General features: G+C 39.9%; 1 protein-coding gene across 1 annotated transcript in view; it reads left to right on the forward strand.

Annotated features, from left to right (window-relative positions):
* Positions 1-26,586, forward strand: part of LOC134533843 (tyrosine-protein kinase Btk) — a 406,493-nt gene that overhangs the window by 337,640 nt on the left and 42,267 nt on the right. The gene's annotated exons all lie outside the window — the stretch shown is intronic.

Genomic DNA, 26,586 nt, shown 5'->3' on the forward strand with positions numbered 1-26,586 from the left:
CTGTTTTGGGGACAAGTAATTTTGTTTTAAAAAAACTTGTTAAAATTCATTAAACCGTTAATACTATAAAGTTTCCCTTTGACTTTGTGAACTTTGGTTCGCGCCATTCGCCACAGATGGCAGTAACGTGATTACACATTTCCGTTCCACGCGACTTCCGTTCCGTTCACGAAATTACTCCTACGAGATGCCGCATATCGAGAGCTCTGATGTTACACACCGATGAAACTTCCATGTTGGAAGAATCATTCAGAGATTGAACTAGAAGGAACAGTTTATGCCACACGCGCGCGCGTATTATCCGGGACCTGAACCCAGAACACCTCGTGTCGAAGCTGGGCTTGGCGCCTGACCACCGCCGGGAAGGTCAGCTCCATGGACTCAGCCTCGAAATAGCGCTGATTGCAATTTCCGTCTACTCGTCCAGTTATCTGTCACGCCGTCGAAGGTCTTTTCGCAACGGCGACCTAACAGACGACCGGTAATTGGCTTACGTGATGGCGCCGTGTTCCGGTGATGTGGCCGGATGGCCTGGCCTTGAGTGCCGTAACTAGACCGTTAAGTGATTCATAACTACGGTTTATTAACGTCGCGCGCTCGGTCCCCGTTGTTATCGACGCCGAAGGGCACTACTGTTCCCTTTGCTCGTGCGCTAACTGACTACAAACAGCGACATCTACTTCTGTACACTCTTAAGTTTTCAACTTATATTTGCGAGTAACGCTAGTTACGCGCATCATCGTAAATTTACTGATAAATAATTCACATAATTTGAACGTAAACGCACAACAGTCATATCTAGAGTACTAACAAAACGTTCGAAAATTTGTTAACTATGTAGAAAAAGGCGCCTAATTTCCTTCCTTCCAGAGCCTGTTTACCTTGTTTACAACGAAACGCAGATCTCGGAAGTTAAAAATCCGTATTAGTAATTCTTGATAAACTAGTCTGGTTTGACGAACCCTTCGTTCGTTTAGTTCCGGGAATTTGCAATGATTTATAACAGTGTAGTTCATTTCGGGTACTCTGACCCTGTAGAATCTACTTCTGACAGTCAGTTCCTGTCAACGATTTCAGTAATTTCAGTTTTGAACCTAGCCTGTCTTACACCTATCTCAAGAGAAGACGTGCCCAGACAAGTTTCTCAATTTTAAAACCTTCCTGACTGAAATAAAACGCTTAGTAATAATTCTTGAAGTGGAACGTAGTGTACAGCACGAATGTACACACGAATGTAGCGGCTGTGTCTTATACGCGGCAAGACGTGGTGCTGTTTGTTGCGGTATAGTCACGGACTGTAAAAATTCGCGTTTTCAGTTATCTCTAGGGTAGACTCCACGATCCTACACGTTCTTGGGCAAATAACACCTTCTCATTGGCTGTTAACTCGTGACACCTTTTAACCGGGATGCTTGTGATTCGATACTTCTTGAGGGGTTTTTCATCGGCTCAGAGTCCTTCGGGTGATTTTTTTGGTCCAATCACCAAAGCAGCATGAACGTGAACGAGTTTTGATTCTAGGAGACTATCGCGAAATGAATCCGCGGTGGTCTCAGGTGATCGGTTGAGTTTTCTTCCGTGTGCATGCTCACAGTTGGTACTCGAAGAAAATATCAGCCGCTCGGTGCGGAAGCAGACGCGCCCTCTCAGTGGCCTGGTCGAATGCGGTGATGGCTTCTCTTGCAGACGGTCGCCAACCACCATGGCTAGAGACCTGAAAAATTCGAGGATTCATTTCGTGATAGGCTAGAATCAGAATACGTTTGCCTTTTTTACTGTATCAGTGATTGGGCCACAGTTTATCTGAATGACACTCGGCCAATGAAAAAAACTTTCAACAAAAGAAGTATCGAATCACGAGCGGCCCAGATAACATGTGTTTCGCGAGTCAGTAGCCAATGAGCAAAATGTAATTTTCCCGCGTGCGTAGAGGATCATGAGCTTCGCGACTTTGCCACCAGGCGCCTGGTAGCAGTGTGTGTGTGTTAGGGGGGGGGGGGGGAAGCACGGCACGGCGGCACACAGCCGCTGGCAACGGGGTCACTACGCATTGTGCTCGGGGAGGTCCCGTCCGAACTATTGCGTCACTCCCGCTCACGCACATCTCGTACACTGTTAACAGTTTTCACCTTCAATTTAGCAAGAACGCTGGTTACAGATCATCCAGGGCTTTCTTCGTAAATCTACAGCTTTCTTCGTAAATACACGGGCTCTACGTCTACATAAATTCTCGGCAACTACTGATCGCATCGGAGTAACGTGAAACGGGCGAAGATGGGTTTAGCCCGAGCTAATCCGTGAGCTTCCGTGCCGTTGTAGAGCCTGTGTTTAGTGACTTGTATACGTTTGCGTGATGCGTGTCAGCTCCCGTGTCACTCACTGTAGGACGGACTATTAGCTGATGCTCGTCAGTTATCGAGTCATGCCGTGGAGTTGGACTCGTGCCGATCTTCTCCACTTGAGCGTGAAGCCTCAGAGGTCAAGGTCATTGGTAGAGACCTGAACAACCCGTGTTATTTTCTGGTGTCACTATGAATTAGTTTACCTTCCGGTCGGATTGCATGTGATTTTGGTCATTTTAATTTTGTTACGTTGCTATTGGCAAGCGCGGCTCCAGAGGAAGGGCGCAGGGGGCGATAGCCCCTTCCGAGCCCAAATTTTATTTCTTATTTCTTTGTAGGGAATATTAATGTTAACTTAAATACTTTCGTTAATGTGCTAAACTGTTCTTTCAATCAAAATTTGTACGAAAATGCTAAATTTCAGTATTTGAGACCATATATTTTGTGAAGGCCAATGTCATGATTATTAACTGCATCCTCCTGCGTGTGAGAGCCCTGCACGAGAGGTCTTCCTGGAGCCGCCATTGGCTATTGGTCTCATGTATTTCGTGGGTAGTAAGAACTACCTGTGGTCAGGGACACGAATTTCACGCGAAAATATTTCCGAACTAGCTGATAGTTGAAACACTGAATCGCGACGCGATTAAAATAATTTTGAAAACCAATCACGTTCGACACACGATGACGTCAACGCGACAAATCACCGATTATTAAGCTGTTTCCTTCGCGTCGCGGCGGGCGCGATTGTACTGAAATAAGCGTCGTGCGTGCTTATTTTCAGTGCATTATTTTTACTGCTCGTACACGAATCACAGCCAATCTGTGTGGAATCAGACTCGTCCTGAATGGCCCGGTCGGATAAGGCAATAATTGCTTCTCTCGCTGGTGCGGGGCATACGTTATTGCATTCTAATGAGCGTTACGAAATTTCCTTCGCAAAAAAAATTTATATACATGGCCTATCTTATGGTCCAACGAGGACGCAGTTCAAGCATTGACTATGAAAAAAAAAGTATATACTCAAAACGTATATTTATATTCAGTGGTTCAAAAAAAATTGGTTGTCTGTAAAGTCGGTTTACGGACGATAGTTTAACGTGACTACGTCATAACAAAAACATTGATGAAATGATTGCATACTTTTATGAATAAAATTGAATCATTTTTATTGAATTATCCCTATTTTGTATCGATACAAAGAAGGAGTGAAATGAAATCTACAATTTAATTGATAAATTTACTTTTATTTGCACTCATTAATTCAAATCTGTTTATTACTTTAACTAAGAGATTATTTTAACTATAACTTTTATACATGTTTGCTATTTAACTTCTTCCAATCGGTGTTATTGTGTTAAGGATAGGACGATGATAGGAAAAGTAGGAAACGAATGGGTGTGTTTCAAGTTGAATGTGCCTCGAAAAAGTCAAATCGATGGTTGTTCCAATCGAGTGGAAGAGAGTTAGATGCGGCGCAAGCGTACAATGAGCGTAACGGGACAATGTGCGTAACGCGACACTTTTTTCGTGCGTGCAGCCGGCGCTCATCGATTTATTAGACGTTGTCACGTCAAAAGGTATATTTATATTCAGTGGTTAAAGTGCAGCATCCCGCCATATAACAACGCGAATGTTTGAGGTGTCTAGTCATTGGGCTGCGAGGTTTGTACCGCAGGGAACCGCTAGGGAACGTCTGTGTATCGGAAGGAGCTCCTAATACCGGAACGAGCTCGGGACGTGCAGCACTTGCCCCGCGGGGGAAAGGGTCGGCTAACAGGGGGCGCTGTAAGGCCTGCCCTCGCCACGAAATGAACCCTGCGCGTTCCCTAGCTGTCCGCTGAAGAGCGTGTGTGCGCAGCGCTCCGCAAGCTATATTACATGCCTGCGCCACGGAATATTGTGTTGGCTGCGATCTGCCGAGTTCGCTATCAGCTTTGTTCTAAACGTGCAATAAAGCCAGGGGGAAAAATGTTTCATTGGTTGTTCCAGTTTTTTTTTTTTTTTTTTAAAGTACTGTCACTTGCGAAAAATATTACCTGATAATTATTATTATTTTTACAATTTGAACAAAACGAACTTTTTTTTCTGATGTTCAATCGACTATTTCCATACCGTAAGGTTTCTATGCGCTGTGGCACCATTGTCACTCAGTATTTGCATAACACCATAATGGTGGTTTGCATATGCTGGACAGTGATGTCATCAGCACATAGCGGCCATTCTGTAACGGAAAACAAAGGAACTTTTTTTTTTTTAAAACCGTATTGAGAATAATTTATTTTGCGACAACAAGGCAGCAAACTTGTTAGTGTATAGCGAAACAGTTATGAATATGTAGAATGCATTGTATCATAACACTTTCAAAATCAACATTTGGTATTTCTGACGTAATTAGTATCGCAACTTTTTGATGCAGTGAATCCACCATCCTCCGTAACGCTTTTGGAATCATGCCTGCGTTCGGCATTAAGTTCATGGATGTGAATTTGTATTTGTCTAGAACAAAATGTCTCAAATCTAGGCACCTAGCCAAAATTATCAAAATAAACACTAAATTTGTTAAACATTTGTCATTAAAATTGGATTGGGTTAGTTCGTTGGTAATAAAAAAATTGGCAACTTATAAAAATAAAATAAAAATTTAAAAAAAAAAATCTCAGTTACTGGCTTCCCACTAGGTTCGATTCCTCGACTAGGTTAAACCCGAATTTTTGTGCAAGTGGGAAACGTGTCGGGCGTTGCCGTAAGCCGGTGTGGTTTTTCCTTCGTTCTCTCATTTTCCCCCAGTTATTCTCTGTTCCTCTTTGCTGTGACCCACGACCTCATTGACAGGAGCCAGGCACGCTAATCGCGAGATCGCCGAGAGGCCAGCGTATTCCAGCAGGAATGAACACGACCACCTGAAGCTCTGTGCGGTTCTAAGGGCGACACTGGCTCTCGCGACACACGTATCACAGCCTCTACGCGCCAGGCACCGCACTGGTGTGCAGTCTTTGCAGTGGTAACGCGCCTCTGTGGGTCTTCCTAGCATTTGGCAGATGGCATATCAAAGATAAATACTCCCTGCGCGAACTTATTCAACTTACAGAAATGTGTACTGAAACTATTATAAAATAACAGTAGTTTAGCTACACACGGTTACAGAGTTATCACTTATTATTGTAATCCTTGGTGGGCAACATTTCTCCATATTGCAACCCTCGTACACACAAATATTGCAGGGATTGTGTTTTTTCCAAGTACTGTTTGCACATGTGTAAGTATGGCGTTCATAATAATTGACATGTGTGTTTCATGGATTTATCAACATTAATATATATGCATTTATGATTTGTCTTAACGAAGTCAAACAATTGACGAATTACTAAAACGATAAAATATACAATGTCCAGTTTTCTTTTCTCGTGCAAAATGATTACTTAAAATTTCTATGTGTGAACGTTGGAGTACTAAAGGTCCATCCCCCCCTCCCCCTTCCCGATCCTTGAGATTTAGTGTATGTGACCAACAAGTTTATTTTTAAAATTTTAAAATTTCGTTCTGTAGAATACTTACTCGTAAAAAAAAAGGATACAATGGTCATACAAGATGCCGGGTTGCGTCCCTGCAGTCTCGGGGCGTGGTCGCGCGGAATGCGCCGCCGGTGGGCGGAGCCAGGCCCCCGAGGCCCCCGCTCGCACGCGCCATTGTCCGCGCCAGCACCGCGCCCTGCCGCCCTCGGGCCTCGTCGTCCGTCGGCAGCGGTCGTGTCGCGAGACCCTGCCCGGAAGGGGTCCTTACCAGAACGTGCAATAACGCCGAATACCATAACGCCGAATGCCAAATCGACCGCAGCGCCGACGGCTAGAAAACTGCTGTGTACCACAACGCCGAAATACAGTAACGCCGAAAAATGTTGCTGCGGGGAAAGGGAGGGGACCACAGGAGCAAAATGAAAAACAACTGAATGAATTTGTGTGTGTTTCTTAAGTGTATCTTAACGCCGAAATACCACAACCTAACCTAACCTAGGCTAGTCTAACCTAACCTATAACCTTACCTAACCTAACCTTTGTGGCAGTCCTGCAATGACATTTTTCGGCGTTAATGTATTTCGGCGTTGTGGTGCGTCCCCGCCTGGAAGTGCCATCCCGACAGAAAACAATTATTATTCAATCCGAATACCTGTCATTATTTAACAAGAGAAACTATTTTTTGAACAGTCAGTCATACTATTAATATCAATGCATTCTATGAAGGCATGCGCAGTAATTAAAATTAAATGATATAAACAAAATGTTAACAAATATTATTGAAACCAAGATAGCGTCTTTTAATTACATCTCCTTATAACAAAAAAAAATGGAAATTATCAGATGATGCTTTTGATGAAATAAACCAGGAAAATATATTTCCACGATTCTCGTTCCAAATTTTACCTTACAAAATACAATTTTTTTCCGATATTATTAAACAAAGTTTCATTACATTACAAAGTTTCGTCTGGAACTTTGGCTCTCAATGGCTTGCATCAGGCAAAAGAACACATTGAAACAAGGTCAGTGCTAATGACAGAAATGGTGTGTTGGAAAGAGAAAGCAGGTGCCCATATGCAGACTCCAATCTGCAGCCGGGGCCGGCATTGAGTGTCCGATGATACTGAAGTTCAGTATGTGTGTCGCAACATTTTTTTAAATAAAACAATTATGTAGCATGCTTAATTTTTTTCCCGTGCACTACAACTAATATGTAAGAATACGTCTGTGCCGCCGTAACATATGAAGTTACGATACCCTAATCACAGCGTTAGTTATCCTCCCGTATATCGCACACAGTCTGTTCTTTGATGGCGATGTTTCCAAGGCATGCCATGAATGTTTAATAAGCTAGCTCGAACTTTTTTTTGTCACATTCACCGTCGCATTCTGGAGCGAGTGGATATTAATCTGGAATTCGGCTGTATTCATCTAGCATGCTTATAAATTAAAATATGTAAAGAGTGGGACGATGTTTTTGATTCCTCTCTCTCTCTCTCCCCTCCCACCATTTTTTCTACTTTACACGGACTCAAGATGAAAAATCGTAAGAGATAAATGCATAGCACTTCACACCCATTTTTGTTTCTTGCCTCTTATTCTGAGAGAGGATAATGGAAAAATGCGGTATGTATGGAGTCCCACGTCCGAACGTTTCTCTCTCACACACACATCTTTCCTTTTACACTTCACTTCTTTTTTCGCCTCACTCCTGCTCACGCAGTCCACATGCAGTTTTGCATTTTTTTGTTTGTTTATAGACTATTGCTGTTATCGTGGTGTTTTCCCGCGCTCTTCTGCGCAGGCGCAGATGACGTAGCCGAGCTCTGCAGTTTCGTTTAGCGTTTGCCTGGTGACCCATCCTGGTGTCACATCCTCCCAAGGACCTGTATTATTTTACTTTTAGTATTTCATGTTTTTGAACGTGATTTTAATTTCTAAAATAACCATATTCAATTGTTTATAAAAATTTCCTCCCTCCCCTATTAAACCAGTCCTTATTTAATGGTTTTTATGGATTTAAAGACAAACAAATTTTTTGTCAATCATAATATTTAGGTACTAAAAGCATGAAATCATTTTGGATTAACGGTTCTGTGTAGGTTTCGTCTTATAACTTTTTATGTTTAGTATACCATTTATTAAATCAATGAAAAATAAGATTTCCAAAAAATCACAGATACCTAAGTTTTTTCAGAGTTTTGGGAAAAAACAGTTGTATACTTACTCAACATAAAGAGTTTTAAGACAATGGCTGCATATAAACGGTTAATCAAAAACTGTTTAAGCTTACAACATGATTTCATGCTTTCAGTTCATTATATGACTGACATAATAATTGGTCTTAAAATTCATACTATCCATTAAATAATAACTTTTTTTGAGGTATAAGACAATTTGGTAAAAAAATTAATATGATATTATGATTTTTAAAAATCATATGCAATAATACAAAATATTCGAAATAAAGCAATTATTGTTTATTTTTAATTTCACCCCTGTTTTAACAGTAATAGTTTGTTTCATCGAAAATTGTTTCAGCCAGAGGTTTTAGATAAAGTTTAGAAGTATTGCAATCAATTATAATGGGTTTGATAGTATTTCTATAAAAAAATGTAATGACATTTTGTCTTTCTACCCTTGTAATATCTTCACCCCCTGCAGTTATGATTTAAGATATGAACTTAATTTTAAACAAAAATTTTCAATCGTATTTAAAAAGTTAATAAACAAAAATAAATATTAATTCCATAGAGTACATGGTAGGGAAGTTTTATTTATTTTCTTATATCAACCACAGGTTTTTTCAACCCCTTGCATCAATTGTTCGTCTAATCAAAATTTGTTTAAGACAACATTTTTAGATAAAAATTATATGGTTAATACATAATCTGTACGAATTCGATGTGCCTCCGAAGGGAGTTTTTGAGTTGACGATGGTTTTGGGGTCTATGGACCATGAAACGAAAAAGTATATAAACATTTTCCGGAAGTCGCGCCATGGTAATGGTTACAATAGTTATTATTTCTTTGAAATATGCCTAAAAAAATTTGAATTGAAGTTTTTAGTTTATGTCTGTGTGACTTTTTTTTTTTTTTTAATAAAAAGCTGAGATTAGCGATCTGCAGTTTTGAGACGTGGAATTCACCGAAAACCTAGCCTACTTCCACTTGCTGTTCCCCAGATAAAATGTTACCTCGACTAAAAGTTTTTTTTAATATCACTATGATTCCCCTCTTATGTATTAAAAGAAGCGGGCTCCATGCGTATGTCACTCTCACATCAGTATTTGTGGGGAAAATATCCTTGTATCAAAAATGTTACACCTTTTTGTTATACACTTACAATGTTACTGTTGTGCCTAATACAAGGCAATGCTGCATTGGATTATTGTACTTATTTTAAGATAAGTAAAAAAAAACTAAGGTAAAATTGAAATCTTTAAAATTTTCCGTAGACATTAAATTTTGAACCTACCTTTTTATGTTTCCCTTTATAACTAACTAATTAATCATAATATTTCTTGTGAATTCTTTAACTCCACTGTTCAGTTGCAACAGTGATCATTAACATATAAATTTTCTTTTTCGATAGTTGATTGAATAGTTAAATATGGAATGAAATATGGAGAAATATCTAAAGTCAAACCAAGCTGTTTGTGTATCTCGAAATACACAAGCAAATGCATCTCGATTTAATGCAGTTTTTTGGACATACGCTTTTGCAGTTTTGCACTGTTTGTCATGGAAAAATTCCGTAAGTCATTTGAAGAATAAATGCATCTCATATGGGTGAACAACACAAGCCATTCATTCTAACAAAAATAAACATAAGTTAATATTTCCATCTTAAAATAATCATTAAAATTAAATATTAGACGTCTCTATTAATGAAAATTATCGCAACTATATTCCAGTAATTGTAATTACACAAAAAAAATAAGTACAGTCAGGGTTTATTGCGGCTGATAATCAAATTAAAAAAGTTTACTCTTACTTCTTTACAAAATAAAATATGTTTTGAAGCCATGCAAATTTTTCAATATTTTTTCCCCTACTAATCAAAAAATTTCCCTTGACTAATTGCCACGATTTTTTACGGATAGCCTACAAACCCACAACCACCACCCGAACAGTTCCGAAGTTTACTGAAGTAAAAAGTTTGGGTTGGGAAATTTTTTTTGTCACGAACGCTCGGCAAACTTCGGAAAACTTCGAAACTGTTCTGGTGTGGCGCTCATCCCTGTGAACTGAAGGTTTTCCATTGTTTTCATTGATACACACAAAATAAAAATCATAGAGGTTGTAATGTCATTAATGATTAGAGAAATAATAATAAGAAGAAAAAGAAGATTAATCTGAAGAAGACAAATTTGACGTTACGAAACAATATTATATATAAAAAAAATTTTGATTAACCGTAGCGGGCTCACATGCTACCATAATTTATTTTTTGTCGCATGTCAAATTGTAGTATGGTTGGACCTTGCAAGTGTTCCAGGGCGTCGACCCTGCAAGACTCAGTCGCGCGCGACGAAGAATGCGGGGGAGGGTCGTTATTCGTTAATTAAAAAGTAGGCTACCCGGTGTAGCGACGGACAATTAATTGCCGCAGATATCTGTCTCGAAGCCAAGAGCCCCGCGGCTCGGATGCGAGATTTAATTTAGATTAAGGTAATTAAATCGAACATTTGGTCGTCCTCGTGTGCATTTCCAAGGTGGATGGAAAAAAAATGGTGGATGGGGGTTACGGTGATTGCCAATATCTGGGCTGGCCTGCCTCCTGCGTGGAACGTATTTCCAATCCAGGGCGATATATGGCGTGGTTGCCTCAGCAGATAGGTGGTGGGACCCATATTCGTTTTCCGCTAAGTTGGCTGATTTATATATATATATATATATATATATATATATATATATATATATATATATATTGAGGAGATGGTCAAGTGAGTAGTGTGATTGACACCTTCGTGTTCGTGAAATTTCTTTCCCCCCCCCTCCCCCTTTTTCTTCCTCTCGCGTGGTGCTTTGGACGTGACTGTCTTCATTTCCTTTCTGTTACTAATAAGCCTCTCTCCCCCCTGAAAAAATATGCTTACCCGAAAAAAAAAATAGTTATGACAAGAATCGGACTGTTTTTTTTAACAAATAAAAATATTTTAGAGTAATTTTGTTGTTCTACCGAAAGTGTTTTTTTGTCTATTCATCTGTATCTTCTGAGTTTTGTTTTCCCTTGCTTTTACCCGTGACCGCTGTGAATATTTGTTTGTTTTTTTTCGTTCAGTAAAACATTTTAAATTTTAGTGTACTTAGTTTGCAATACTTCGTATGTTGGAATATGGGTAAGCGAGATTATGTTTAGTATTAATTATGTGCAGTTGTGTAAAATAATATTGATGGAATGTGAATCGAAAGTAACTCAGATTAGCTGGAATCCACTATACGTAAAGTTTTCAAGTGCATTTGCAACTAAGTATCGTGTTATATGTGTGAATGTCTAGCGTCTTACGTGCAGCTACAACTACGCCAAATTGGAGTACAGTGAGCCATAGTATTTCCGCCGAATAATGATGCTTATCAGCACTAATTAATGCCACCGTGGGGAAAAAAAATCAATCTATTTTGAGCTTCTCTGGCGTTGTGATTATGGCGTGGGTTTGGAGCTGGCAATGGCAGTAACAGACACACAACCCCCTGCCATGACTCATTAACGTCCCAGGGGAGAGTTCTTTGTGAGCTGCGCCGCTGGAGTGAACCTGGGCAGAGGTGTAGAGGCGTGGTCGCAGGTTTGCCCCAATCCTGACCGAGTGCGTGGTCCGGGCTGTATGTAACCCAGCAACCCTTCCTCCTGACCATTCGTACTGCTGTCCAACACTCTGGAAATAAAACCGTGAAAAAAAAATTAAAAATCAGTGACAATTGGCTGAGAAACTATTTTAAAACTGCTCAGTTATGAATCAGTTTGGTGCAGTTTTAAAATATTTCCAGTAAAATTCCACCAATTTGCAGTTGTTTTTAGTTTCATATTAAAAGCAAAGCAAAATCCTACAGCAACTTATTCATATGCAGTATTATATATAGAGTATGTCCCTTAAAGAATGTTCCAGTTTCAATGGTATATTATAACAATTTAATTTAAAGACTATTTACAACAAAATATATTCATCAAATTGAAAGTAAGCTAACTTTTTTTTCCTACAAATGTTCCATATGTGCACTTTTAGTTATACGCCACATATCCAACCTAAAGTCCAATTCTTCCCCTACTTTGGTTAACAATTCCGGAGTAATGGAAGCAGTAAGTAGCCTCTTCAATTCTGAGTCTCAACTCTGGCAAATCATTAGGTAGCGGCGGAACGTAGACACGATATTTTATAAAGCCCCAAAGGAAAAAAAAATCGCTTGGTGTTATGTCAGGTGAACGCGGAGGCCAGCGACAAAGATCTCTCTCTTCTCGACCATTACGACCAATCCAACGGCCAGGGACTTCGACGTTAAATTACTCTCGTACAAAGAGGGGCTCCATCCTGTTTTCAAATCAAGTTTACATATTCACCCTCTACTAATTGCAGAAAGAGCCATTCTTTCGCGCTGCGAGCGAGAAAACAACAAAGCAGTATTCGCGCATGCGCTTATCTAAAACTATTTGAGTAACTCTTTAATTGTGACCTTGAATCAAATCCTCTACAACGCTTACAGTTGATACTATTGGATTTTGTACCTGGGACATTATTTTATGGACGTACTGTATTCGTCTCTATGTTCTACTCGAAAATAAATAACAATAAGCAAAACAAAAAAATTGCATACATTAAGTGGTTACCCGTTGGTGGATTAAAAAAAGTCCCTGCAAAGAGCAGTTTTTCAAAATTACTTCTATGCTAAGAAGCAACGAGGACAGTGTATGCCACTATTTCTGGATGCCCCAGAGCTAAGTTGAGTGAACGCGCTCTCCTTTGCCGTCGGTTCTTTTGCAAACGAGTGAGCCGATTATGTTCGGTTAGCGATACGTGAACGATTCCAAAATTAAAACTGTTGACTTTTGGATGATTTTAAATACCCCTCGATGTTGATGAATACAGTTCATGCAAGTTTAGCAACGATAGTAAATGCCATGTATTAATATATGTGTGTGTGAATGCTGATCAGTCATCCATGAAGATTGTGCGTTACGTATTACAAAAAAACAGCACGTGGTCTTTAAAATAAACAAAACTGTACGTTTGTGGATTGTGTAAAGTCAGGTTAATCTATGAATAAGACATGGATTCATCTAGAAAAAATCTCGAGAATTTGTGAAAACCTGAAGAAGGAAGAAATCTTGAAGTTACTTAAGAAATAAAATGGCTAGATGATTCGAGACATCAAATGGCACAACTTCAGCAAAAAAAAAAAAAACTTTTACTTGAAAACGGCCCTAAGATAAATCCAGCAGGCGACTAGCAGCCAACTTTACTGTCATAAAGACCTATCCAACAAAGGTGTGAGGGTTGTAAGAAGACTTCGAAACGCCGCTGATGATACAGCAAGCTACGGCAGCCGGCAGCGTGAATGTGATGAATAAACAAAACACTCGCACATTCCGGCTGCGTTGCAACCGTAGCACACAAGCGGAAACAAGATTACTCTGAGCCAATAGCTATAAGTGGAGGAATGCACGAACACTCAAAACTGTCACCAAAACAACCTCCTCCAAAACAAAATATTATTTGTGACGAGTTTGGAACATTTTAAGAACTGAATAGTTTTATTGAAATATTTAAAAACCGATATTTCACTTGCACTATCCCACTTTGAAATGTTAAAAAAATTAAATGTTTGGAAATATTTTTTTTATTTAAAATTTAAATTGAATCAAAAATATTTATAATATTGTAGTGTAATTACTATGTGGTAGCAATATGAGGTGTTGAAGGGAATTTTTTTTGTTTGTTTGCTTTGAAGAAGAAAAAAACGCGCCAAGATGAAAACTAATCCAGTTACTTCCGCGTTTAGTAAATATGTCAAGAGAAAAATTGTGACCCAACGACAAATGCAAGGGAGTATACATGAGTACATAACAGTAATACGTTCACAGGGAAAGCCCTGAAGTACCAGTGTTACGCTGGCCACTGTTGAACACGGGTAAACTTGTAGATTTTTTTGAGTGGCTGGACTATCACAAAATAAAAATATATATTTTGCATATTTTGCACAAGTATCTGCTAAAGTTTTATTTTATTATTTTTTTTGTGCGGTACCAATTAGGATAATCAAAAGGACTAAATGAAAACAAATTTTTAAGGTTTATGCAATGTTGCTTGGCTATTTAGTGATGTTGCTTGGCTATTTAGTGATGTTGTTTAAATATATTTTTTTGGAAAAATTGATATAATTTTGACTTCGCTGACAACCCTCACAATAATGACAGTTTTATATTGCATCGAGTGGAGTTATCTCCATCGCTCGCACGAGCCCGCCAGGGGGACGCACCACAACGCCGAATTACCACAACGCCGAAATACACTAACGCCGAAAAATGTCATTGCAGGACTGCCACAAAGGTTAGGTTAGACTAGGTTAGGTTAGACGTGGTTAGGTTAGACTCGGTTAGGTTAGACTAGGTTAGGCTAGGTTAGGCTAGGATATGCTAGGTTAAGTTAGGTTTGGTTATATTACGCTAGGTTAGGTAAGGTTTGGTTTGATTGTGGTATTTCGGCGTTAAGGTACATTTAAGAAACACACACAAATTCATTCAGTTGTTACTTCGGCGTTGTGGTACACAGCAGTTTTCTAGCTGTCGGCGTTGTGGTCAATTTTGACATTCGGCGTTATGGAAATTCTGCGTTGTGGTAACGACCCGCCCGCCAGCCGAGTGTGCTCTCCGCTCTCCCGCGGGACCAGTCCCAGCCGGGAGCCCAGGAGCTCAGGTGGATGGCCTTGGTGCCGCGCGGGGCGACTCCTCGGAGGAAGTCGCTCTTCCGGGCGGTTGCAGGCCTGTGTCCTACCCGCCCCCGCCTCCTGCGTTTCCTCCCCGCTCCTTGGGCAACAGCAGCGACCACTGCAGCAACCACGACGGCGGACATCGAGACCAGAGACGCGGGTGCGACGGGAAGCCTTCTTTCCACAGACGAGAGAGCCGAACACCCGATCGTGCATCTTCGGGGCTTTTTTTTTTTTGTCCATTGTAACTCATGATATAAGAAAAATTCGCGGGTACAATTCGCGACAGGCTAAAATACAAATAGTTACACCTCAGTGCTGCCTTCTGCTATTGGCTCACAACTCACCTGGATGACTCTGGGCCAATTAGAAACGCCCGACCAAAGCTTTATCGAATCACAGGCTGCTACGTTGGGACGTCTCACAAGACGGCAGCCAATGGGTGTACGTAGAACTATGGAGTTCATCCTGCAGGTCATTGAACCCGCGAATTTTTCCTATCCCTAATGATAACCAATGGTCAATTGGGTTAGGTTAGCTACATTATAAATACTTTAAAACATTGCGGACGTTTGATTTGGTTAGGATAGCTACATTAAAGATACTGTGAAATCATGTAAACGGTTTCCTAGCATGAACTTCTGAGGAACTTCGGGTTTGGCTCTCTCGTCTGTGAAATGAAGGCTTCCCCGGGCGCGACGGCCAACCACACGGCCAGAACTGCGGTTCGAACCCCCCCCCCCCCCCCCCCCCCCCCCCTCCCAACTGGAGGTCTGTCCGCTTCACCAAAATCACGGCTAGTTCCGAAAATGGAATGGGTGGTGGCTGCGTTCTGAAGTTGAAGTCAACTGGTTTAGCTATTGGATATCAGAACACACGTTGCAGTATAAAGACTACGTAACTTGCTAGAATTTTTTTAATAGCACGTCTTGAGTGTTGTTAAACTTACACGAAAACACATCTGCAAGGAACTTCATTATAAACAAACATAATTTTGCTATCCATATATTAAAACTTTTTTTTTTTTTTGGAAGGGGGGTGATGTTATCATTCTGACTTCCAAGTGTAAACATGACAAAGATCGCACACACCAACGCCCTTACTTCTTAACTCCATGCTTTCGAGTGAATGAATCAGTCCTACTTCATTGAAATATTGTTGTGTACACAATCATCTATCCTTCCGTAACTTTGTTGTGACGTTAAAACAAAATTTTTCTACTTGGTTGTACGCCACACGTATATTTGAAATGCGTCAAGAGCATGTGTAACCCATCAGCTTATTGAGATAAAAAAAACACCATGAAAACTGTGAACGTACGTCATTGAATAGCAGTTATGCATTCATCCAAGGGCTTGAAATTCTATTGGAGGACTGTCTCCAAAATGGGTTGTATTATGAGTGAGATTTGCTTTCGAGTTCGTATCCAAATAGCCATGGTTCTTATGATCTGCAGTCGATCGTGTTTAGCGGTGGTTGTTAGATTGAGTCATCTACGTATTTTCTGCTAGCTATTTTGTATGACGATTACAAATAATAGGTACATCAATCAATGATTTGCATTTTGAGCGTTGTGGTTTTTGCGACGTTATGTTTTAAATTCATTATGACATGAATTTTACATAGTTGTTTAATTTTTTTCCAATAGACACAATTTAAGCTATTGTATCACACAGCTTTGAGATTAATGTTATCAGACGTTATGTTAATCTTTTTCTAAATTTTCGCATTATATATATACATATATATAGCCTTCCCCTTGTACAAAATGAAAACTTAGACTGTTGAGTGAATAAAACAAATAGAATTTATGTGATAAATTCAGGCGGTAATGGTTTTGATGAATTTTTTAACTTTTAATTTATGGAGGCATTACAATTTTTCATCCAGATTCATAAATACTCCGTTTCACTGTTAATAAATAACTGCTCTGTCGAATAGATGGAACCAAAATAGTGTTCCTTGATGTTTTGTGTCATTTCCTCGTGCCTCTTTTTATCCTTCTCTTAATGGAACAGAAGCAAAAAGATGGAGATGGAGGCCATAAAAAGTTCGCGTAAAACACTGGAAATCGATATAGAACTCATCACAGGTAATCCATCATCACCGCGTCAAAAGTTTCAGCCGCGAAAATGTGGTGTACGATCTCTGCGCGAAATCCGAAGGGAATGTGTACAACTTCTTGTCTGAACGCGAAGAAACATTTGTGGCTTCCGAAAAAGGAATTAAAGTGCATTTTCAGCCAACCAACCTGAGCATTTCGAAATCCTTGAATGATAAGGTGAGTAGGCTTCAGCCGAGACACGCTTAGTTCCTCGCCTAATCTGGACCCTTACCAAGCATACTTAGAATAACTTAGCATATGAAAAAAAAAATGTTTTAAAAATGTTCTCGTACCGGGCAGGATAGTCTCGTCATGGCAGGCACTGGATCAACGACTGCGTGGCCCCATCACAGGCATAGCTTCCCCGGAAGAAATAAAAAGCTGCGTCGAAGAATTCGCAAGTCAAGTCTTTCCGTAAGCCTGCAAACGTTAAATAGGAAATTTCTCGGACGAATACTTTTAATCAGTTGGAGTGGGTGTAAGGTGTCTACGTTTTAGTCGATATAATTTTTTTTTGTGCGGTTGTGAACACGAATGGCCTGCGCAATATTTATTTAAGAGTTGTTCATTTTCGCTGGAATGTCGATGTCGAATCCTTGTTGCTTTCAATACGGCGCGTGGCATGGACCCAGGTTTAGTCTGCCTCACGCTTAAGTAGAGTGTAGTACCTACAGAGTAAATGGGGACCACTGAAAAAGACTTGAAAAAAATACTAAACCCTGGCTTTCATTGAAAACTACTGCCCGGCTTGTTAAAATTCACTAAAAAGTTAATACTATAAAGTTTCCCTTTGGTTCGTGGTATATCCGCCACAGATGGCAGCACCGTGGTTACATTTCCGTTCCACGCGACTTCCGTTCCATTCACGATGTGACCGCCATCAAAATGCCGTGCACTGAGAGATAAGATGGTACACATCAAAATATCAGTATGGAATGCCTTGAGGCGAGGATTGATCCTTTGTGGACGAGAGCAGGATCCGAACCACGTGACCACGAGTAAGTACTTGAGAGCACGCGAGGACTTTCGGCACGTCGCCACAGCCCCCAGGTCTGCGCGCCACACTTCACGCGCGGCGAGCCACAGCCAAGGTCTGTGTCGCCTGCTTCCCGCGGCCCCCACACAGACAAACGATTTTCTCTGCTTTTGCGAAATATTCATTTGGAAACCAGCTGCCAACAAATAGTTTGTACTACTACAAGAAATGTATTTTAACTTAGTACAACACGGTGCTATGGTTATTTTTGCACACGTGAAATACTTTTTTTTCTCGAAATAATACTGAATATTTCTTATGAAAATTGGTTAATAATTTTTTATTTTAATGGATGGGTTCATTCAAACATAAAACATTCAAAACCATGGCAAACATAATTGAATATCTAATAATTAAACTATATTTTGTTTAATTATGGTTATTAATGTGCGCAGTTAATGCTGGAAAGCTATTAAGGGAACGGTTTACAAAAAGCTTTAACTATGATGGGGTACTGGGAATCCGAAACCAGTATTTCTGCGAACATTATTTTGTAGTGATACAGTTGGTATAATGCAAATATACAAATGTACAAATATCTGTAATTTTACATGAATATTTCTGATCCATGTCGGACTACGAGTTCTTTTTCTTAAACAGTCTCACTGAGGTTGATTCGCACGAAGCTACTTTTATTCGCTTGGCCAGCCTTCTCGATCTGGTGAAACTGCGAAAGACGCGGATAATTTTTTTCGCTGGCCGCTGAAGGAGCGAAGTCGCAGTGACCGCTGGACTATAGTTGGACATGTACAACTTTACCGCCAGCACCTAGCCTTTAGATGGCTGATATCATCAGCTACACGAGAAGTGCTGCGTCTAAGCGGTAGCTGATGAAGCAGAGGGTGTCTGCACTGTCAGGAATCACGGTGAATTTTTCTGATTTTCCAGCTGCGATTTTACCTGAAATAAACTACGAGTTCTTGTTGATTTCAGACGGCTGGATATTCGTAAAATACTATCCTGTATTATGACTTCCGAGTTATTTGTTTCATTGTAAACAAGGTGAACACACGCTTGGAAGATAGAACACTGTTTTTGTTGTGGAGTTTACAAGATTTATAATGACTTATTAACATACCAAAATCATTCTTGAGGATTCACGAAGAGGTCCGTCAAAATACAAAGATCCCTGGATAACCAGCGTTCTTTTTAAGTTAAATTGAAAATTCTTAAAAGTCTGTCGAGCAGCTAGGTGATTGCATTTGCGATATTCCAGCCAAACATAGTTTGTTTTCTTGTTCGTCGTTTCTAAATTCGAAATAACGCCAAAAATTTCGTACCCACACTTTTATTTTGTTTTATCGTCACAGAACCACGAATTTCAGCGTGATGAGTTCGAACACAAAGCGCGACATTGACTTGAACTCCATGCTGAGAAGCCATCACACTCTGAACTGCTGCCCCATGGAAACTTATTTTAGACAGCTGTAGTTTTCTTACATTATTGTCAGCAGTGCCTAAACGCTAGCGGCCTTATTCATTGAGTAATTCGCTTTAGGATAGTGATAAATGATGTTTGCACCCTGTAAACCACTATTTTACAGTTTATGGCCTGCCGCAGAGAGTTGAGATAAAACCGTAACGCAAGTCATGTAGGGTGGTGCTTCATTTTACTTTTGATGTGTAACATCTTAGCTCTCGATGAAGGTATGGCATTTGGCAGGAGTATAATCCGTGAATGAAACGGAAGTCGCATGCAGCGGAAATGTGTAACTACGGTCTTGCCATCTGTGGCGGATGACACAGAAATATCGACAAGATGGCGGAATCGCGTGATTCATCCGTATATATTGCTTTAGTGAACATCGCATAATTTACACCGCGCTTGGATATTAAAAAATATAACTTTCTTATCCTTTAATACTTTATATATTATAATTTATGGTCATGAATATAAATAAATATTTACAACTTAAAAAATACGCCAGAATCCTGGTTGGCATTACAGTTTTGACAATTCTTAGTTAACATTGAAAAGCAGTGATGGCGCAGCGTTCATTATACTGTAGACACACAACAAATTGTTAGCCTACATTTATTCGACGCCATGAAAAATAAAAGAATTTCGTGACGGGATTTTTACTGTTAAATCTTAAATGTTGAATCAGCTCAAGAAGGTTATTGTTTGTTTGTTGGAAGTATTTACATGCTGATTTCAGTCGTTTAAGAAAAATCTAATATACATCCATATACTTTGTGTTATAATGTGTTTTATAATGTTTCAGGTTATTATTTTAGTAATGCCATAGAAGCATAACTTCTAACTTATGTGCCTAAGTACACATGTTATTTTTTTTAATGAATTCTACTTTAAATTTGGTGTCCGAGTTTCGTATTATAAGTGTAATTGTAACATGAGAACCCATGAGTTTGCTCGTTACCAAGGTTATATGTTACACATCTCTGGTGAGTACTGGCAGACTCGCTCACATATTTGTTTTTTTTCACGTATCGTCGACAACAGTGCCGTTATAAACGGAGATGCACCATGCAGTTCAGTGAAACAGGGGAGAGAATTGGCCACTGCCTGTTGCAAGGAACAATCCCAGCATCCGGCTGGAATTATTTCGTGAAAATCTTGGTGCACGGGACGGATTTTGTGCTCAGGTCGTCCCGAATCACGTATAACGTTCCCCACTCCCCGCTTCCCGCTTATCAGCTCGCGTGTTTTCTTCTAGATTCTGTATCTACTGCAGCGTTCATACCTTACAGTTATCTTGTAAAACCGTGTTTTTTTTTTTTTTTTTTGCCTATTTTAGACTTAAAAAAACATATGAGACAAAACGCAATAGCATAACATTTTTCTTAAAAGATTTTCGTAAACAGACATCACTTCGATATCTTGAGTAGTTTGTTTTTAAATCTTGCGTGTTCTTACCATTGCATGGTGGCTCATCTGATCTCCGCTCCACAACTCATGTTTATGAGCACCAAGTTGGTACCCAAATGGTTTGAAGCTTTTTTACCACTGCAGGAAGTCCCGTAACCTTAAGGGGCCCGCCTCGTCTGGGATGTATGTGTGTTTGTGAGGCGATTTAATAGGTGCGATGCTCGCTGGTGCTTCTAGTGCGGTATCGCCTCTAAGCGCAAGACTCTGAATTGGCGTGCAGTCTTCTCGTCGTCACAGGATAACTGTGAAATTTGAGCGGTGACCGTAACATTATATGCCGGAGAAATGAAGATAAAGGTGTAATGCAAGTCCCTTAAATGCTTTCAAGAATCTGTACCGGATGTTTTACGCTTAAAAATTGCTCTGAAAACACGCCTTTTAGCCATTTTAACTCTTCTAAGAATACAGTTTCAAAACTTAATCCGAAATTAAAAGTACTTTTTGACTCTCAGTGATCTCTTAAATGTTTTTCGTAAACAGACGCAACTGGGATACCTTGAGTAGTTTTGAAATCGCGTTGTTTTTCCTGAAGTTCTGTACGCCGTATATGTGCCCGGGTAGGCGGAGGCGACAAAAAGGATCAGGGATATCGCTCATTGAAAACAGTATTTGCTACACTATTAAAGCACAACACACATTTGAGTCGCGATGCTTATATTACAGGTAATATTTACAATAAATTTACATTATCTGTCCCCTCCCCCTCAAGATACATTTTAAAATCCTATACACGGGCCTTAGCAGGAGAGCCAATATTGCCTTTTAAGTATAAAATTGTATGTTGTCACTCTATGAGATTTAACATAACAGTATATGTGATATTTATATTAAAGAAAACAGAAATATTTTGTTTAAATACCTTTTTTTTGTATGTACCTGTATAACACCCGAACTGAGAACTTCTCGTACCCGAAAGTATCCAAATGTAGATGTGTGCGTACCCAAATGGTGTGTGATATGGGTGGCAACACTGGATCTCATAGTCGCGAGAAGACTGCGCGCCAGTTGAGAGGCGACACCGCGCTAGAAGCACTAGCGAGCACTAGACGGGCGCAACTATACACGTGGAATATAACCTCTAAAAAATATGTGCGGTTGAGAAATGCCAACATTAAAAAATCAAGTTTTAAATATAAAGAAAACATAGAAATTTCTTACACATAATAACTTAAATAAAATGATTTTTACAAACCATTTATGGTATGGTGTATTAAGGGGCCCGCCTCGTCAGGGGTGTATGTGTGTTAGTGAGGCGGGGTGATAAGCGCGACGCTCGCTGGTGCTTCCAGCGCGGTATAGCCTCTAAGCGCAAGTCTCTGAACTGGCGCGCATTTGTCTCGTCGTCACAGGATAACTGTGAAATTTGAGCGGTGACCGTAACATTATATGGCGGAGAAATGAAGATAAAGGTGTTATGCAAGCCCCTTAAGTGCTTTCAAGAATCTGTACTGATTGTTTTATACCTAAAAATTACTCTGAAAACACGCGTTTTAGGCATTTTAACGCTTCTAAAAATACAGTTTAAAAACTTAATCCGAAATTAAAAGTACTTTTCGACCCTCAGCGAACTCTTAAATGCTATTCGTAAATAGGCCCCACTCGGATATATTTAGTAGTTTTGAAATCGCGTTGTTTTTCCTGAAGCTCTGCACACCGTATGTGTGCCCAGGTAGGCGGGCCCCTTAAGGAGTGTCATATTGAGTATAATAACAAAATATTATACATTGGAATAATTTTTGACAATGTTTAATTATCTTGGTAGCGAGTAAATAAACAGGGCTGCCACGTGCACATGTCCCCGTGTTTTTGTGTTTATTTTTTCTCGGATTGAAACTGAGGTTATCATTTTCAACACTCATACTTTTCGGCTATGCGGTCTTTTTTTTTTTTTAATTTTTGAAACAAAAAAGGTAAAGCATTTTAAATTAGTGTTTTTGGTTGTTCCGTATTGCCAAAGGAAAAAAAAAATTATAATCTCGAACTATCATTGTGAATCACGCTTGCCAACATTTACTTTTGAACGGATAACGGCACTCGGGTTGTTGGGTTGTCAGGTTGTCTTCTAAAGGAAACAAGAGCGTCAGTTAAGAGCGTCGGGCGGGCCACTGTTTGTCTTCCTCGCTCTCTGTGTCTGTGGTGGCAACGTGCCGTCGACGAGGCGCGAACTGGGACCCGGTGCGCTGGCTGCGGCGGCCGCCGACACGTGACGGTCGTGCGAGCATCCTGGCGGGCTTTCTCCGCCCTACTTCCACCCGCGGCCCCCGCCGACTCCCGATTCGTCGCCGTGGGCTGCCGCTCTTCACCCTGCACTCTTCACTCTTCACTCTTCACCAGGGCCGGCGCGTCCGTACAGGCGAACTAGGCAACCGCCTAGGGCGGCGCAGCACGACACATAACAGCTCATATAATATGTTTAACGATTATTGAAACTAGATGAAAATTGATTTTTGTAACAGTTTGGAATGTTTATATTGATGTAAGTAATTATTTAAATTCCACGGTGACCTGTTTATAATTTGTAATAAGTAAAAAAGTTTAAAAAAAAACACAAGCTTGCTTACATTTGATTGCTGACAAAATCTTAGGCTTACGTGATGTATTTTGAGGCAAGGAAAAAAAATTTTTGGGGTGTCCGGCCCGGGGGTGGGCATTAAGGTTTTTCGCCTAGGGCGCCAATTTACCTTGCACCGGCCCTGCTCTTCACCCTTCACCGCCAGCCTCGGTGTGCGGCCACGGTGCTGCCATCTGTGGCGGAGGGCGCGAACCACATTTCACAAATACAAGAGGAAAACTGTTTCGTGAATTTTAAACAGATAGAAGGCATTCTATTGAAATTTTTTAAAGTCTTTTTAGCTTTTTTTTTCGGGGCCGTTTCAGTATATATAGTTTTTTTTAATTTTTTCGGTTTGAAAATGGAATGCTTCGATAGTCGACGTAGCGGCTCCGGCAGCTAATTCTAGCGGTGGGTGCGATGAACTACGTGTGATTCGCGTCCAGAAATGCAGTTGGAAACACATCTGTCGTATAATTATCACTCTCGGCATTATTTTAAAGAATTCTACGTTGAATTTCTTGTTCGATGTTTCATATTACATTTTTATTTGCAACATGAATTTGCTCTTTAACGAGGTTAGATGTTACATATCACTGGCGAGTACTGAAATACTAGCTCATATTTTTTTTGCAAGTGGGTGTTTTACATATTGTAGTACAAAGCATTGTTTCGCGCAAATTTTGCTTTGATTCTTTACGTTTGTTAATTCTCTGTTTAATGACATAATATAAACGACACCTCGCTGTGTGAAGGTTTCGTAGAGACTTTCAACTACAGAGGGAAAAATTGCGTTAGCGAAACATTAAAACACTTGGCTTTGAAAGCATGGGTTTTTTTTCTTCGTAAATTTGAATACCGTTCCAAATGTAGATCGCTTAGAATAAACTAATAAATTACAATCGATGAAGACGGTGCCACTGAAGGCAGGGAAAGTCTGCTGGCTGTTGCAGTGAGCCGGTTTCACGAGCAGTGAATTATTAGTGCGCTGAGCCTTTCAAGTTTGGTTTGGTAGGTAGCGAAGAAACGTGGGTTGCTGTTTTCTGTGCCTGTGTAGGCGTCACGCTACTGCGACCAGGAAGCAGTAACGGCAAGGTTCGTGCTTGGACTCCAGAATGAAAGCCGGCAATCAAATTCGTTCGTTAGTGCTTCTTCCCTAAGTCCAGTTTACCGAGTGTCTGAACGAACAAGTCACGTGCAGAGTTGGAGGTTCTTGAACTCGAGCTACGCAACTTGTTTTAGAACCAACTTGGCCGTACGAATTCACGTAATGTTTTTTTTTATTTTTTATTATTATCTACACACACTTTTGACCGCTTATAATTGGAAATTTCGAGACATCGTGCACATCGGAAGTATGCCTACTAATTCTGAGCCATCCAGTATTATCAAAATCGGCCTTTTTGGGATGTTATTTCTAAACTAGCGTTAGACTTCTTATAAAACTCGTACAAAACTGCTGCTGCGCTGAACTTTGTTACGTACTTTTCCACCTGTAAAAAGCTGAAGTCATCACTTCAGGACCCGCAACTGCTTGCTGCACTGCAGTAATACTGGACACCAGCTTCGCTTAGAGGCGACAGAGCCTCAGAAGCGTCAGCCACTGTCGACCTTATAGCGTCCCATCGACTCCGTACCTCCCTTGCGCCGGCGGGACCATTCTCCAATTAATTTGCCGCAGGGCTTTCAAATTTTGGAAACTGAATCGAAGTTGATAGCATGGATATCCCTTGGCGGTAGATCATCCTTGTCATTACGTTTCGGTAACGTTCCTAAACGTGCAATTTAAAGTTACATTGGCCAATGCGAGATTTTCCATGAATCCGTAGGTATATCCCTTCCACACGTGTTCAGGATAAAGTTAAATCCATTGGTAATGTAGCACTAACATATTGCCATTAAATATCGTTTAGGGTAATAACTTCATTCCATATTTAGGAAAATCACCAAAAATTTGTTACCGTGTTCTTAAGGATTTTTTCTGCATCATAATTGATGTTTGAACATAAAAATAATAATAATCCACCAAATGTGAACTACAGAAAAACTCTGTATTTTTTTCATAAGATAACGCAGCAGTCATTAGCTAAACATTAAGGCAGTAATTAAGTTGCAAATTTTCGGCGAATGGGTGGGGCTGATTGGGAACGACGCTGATTTAAATTACAGTAAATCTACGGCCTTTTTATTAACGAAGAATGTACTTCAAATAAACGAAGACTTCTTCGTAGTTACACGAGGTACGAGTTATGTTTTCTGTTGTAGACAGTGTAAACATGCACTTGTAGGGAATAAGAGTTGTTTTATATTTAAAATATATTTTAAAGATTATGTTTGTACTCCTAGATGATTCTTGCAATGTCTATTCAAATTACGAAAACTTATCGTCCGTAATTTTACGAATATCTCTATGTATTTATACGTAAATTTAAGGTGAAGATTTTTAACAGTTGATGCCTTGGGGGCAGAGAAATCGCAGATATTTTTCGAAGTTCAATAAGACGGTAAATTGTTTGAATATAAAATTACTTGTCAAGATAGCCTACTAGGAATTATTAGTGTGTTAATTTCAATCTTAGTTTAAGTAAAATTTTGTATAGTTTTGGACAAATGCGATTTTATAAACTGATACATATTTTTGATACAAGTTATACGCTACTATAGCTGTTATTGTTATTATTTACTTTCCTTCTTTGGAATAGTTTTTAGTTACACAATACCTTTAACAGGAAACATAACACAAAAGTTAGATTGTGTGTGTGTTACTCGTCTACTTTATGTGTATCATTATGATAATGATGAGTCGTTTATCCCGTCACTGGGTGTCGTGAACACAAGCAACCCACGGTGGTGACAGTCGTGACGTCCCTATACTGACCCAAGGCCAGGATGATTCTGCGATGGCTTGCCGTTGCCTTCCGCGGGTTGAAGTGAAGGGAACATCACAAACACCCAGTCCTGAATCCAAGGAGAATGTTCGGACAATACTCTCCATTGGTCCACTAGCCAGACACGTCGCCCAAGCGATAACAATACAGACATTTCGCGACTTTTTTACGCCCATTGTATAATACTCAGTTAAGTATCTCCTGAAAATATCTGTGACAAAACAAATGCAAAATACGTATAGTGTTGACTATACAGAAATAGCCTTGAACTAATATAAATGACGAGAAAATAACAAAAAAATCATCATGGCATGTAAGACCTCACCTTACGATTA

The sequence above is a fragment of the Bacillus rossius genome, chromosome 7 (assembly GCF_032445375.1).
Source record: "Bacillus rossius redtenbacheri isolate Brsri chromosome 7, Brsri_v3, whole genome shotgun sequence".
NCBI lineage: Eukaryota > Metazoa > Arthropoda > Insecta > Phasmatodea > Bacillidae > Bacillus > Bacillus rossius.